The sequence below is a fragment of the Papilio xuthus genome, unplaced genomic scaffold (genome assembly GCF_000836235.2).
Source record: "Papilio xuthus unplaced genomic scaffold, Pxut_1.1 DF827542.1, whole genome shotgun sequence".
Taxonomy (NCBI): domain Eukaryota; kingdom Metazoa; phylum Arthropoda; class Insecta; order Lepidoptera; family Papilionidae; genus Papilio; species Papilio xuthus.
The window spans coordinates 1,307,324-1,308,399 of NW_013531107.1; positions in this window are offsets into that span (position 1 = coordinate 1,307,324).

The window sequence follows — 1,076 nt, forward strand, 5'->3', positions numbered from 1 at the left end:
AAAAAACCCGGTTCCAATACAATAGACACTTGATAACTTTTTTCTTTCAATGATAATATAGCCAAAAAATTCACAAAGAAATATATAACCTAAAAATACTCCTGCATTTTATTCGTGTCTCAAATTATCGAAACGAGAATTGTCAATTTAGATGGCCGTGTATAAAATCGTTTACTAGTATGTTTATATAATATTATCTAAAATTGAAGATTCTACTTCCAAATTTTAAAGATGTTTCGCTAAATTATTTACACAATTCGTTACGACAAGTCGACATTCGGTCAGGTGACGGTCCGCGAAGGCTGCCATGGTTCATCGAATAAACATAAAAACTTTAACATTGATCAATACTTATTTTTTTATATGATTACACAATTGAGTTTTCGTATTTTTATAATATTGTAAAGGAGATAATATAGTGACGTAATGTTTTCAATTTAAGTACTACGGTTCACTGTTATTTAGTTAAAAAAAATTGCATGTCCGCGTCCCGTAGGCATATGTTTTTAATTTTTATTCCTCTTTCCCTTCCCACTCTTTTTCTTATAAGAGAAGGATGAGAAGTGGAAATGGATTTTCCGGATGAGGAAAATTTTCTCTTTCTTAGCATCCCTTCCTCCGTCGATTCAAGGTAGGCAACGCATCTGCAATTTCGTATGTCCATGAGCAATAGTCGCTTCGCTATTTAAAGACATGAAAAGATACCTTTATTTTATTTAAAAATATTACATCATGAAAAAATAAAGTCCCGTAGTAGTCATATAATTTTCTGCGCAGTAAAAACAAGTGCATTAGCATGCGGACACAGTTTAAATCGACAAGCAACAGTTGATCAGTATTCATCACAGTACAGATGTTGTTCACTGCGAGTCAACAAACAAATTATGTTCAAAGACATGAAGCTAAGAACTGATTACTGACAACTGCTTGCTAATATCTTTGCTACTTTCGATAAAAATGGTGTAATATACTTGAAATTTAACTGTGGAATTAAAAAAGCAGTATTCAAATTAAAATACTAATATTATAAATGCGAATGTGTGAATGGATGGATGGAAGTTTGATAGAAGGTTGAA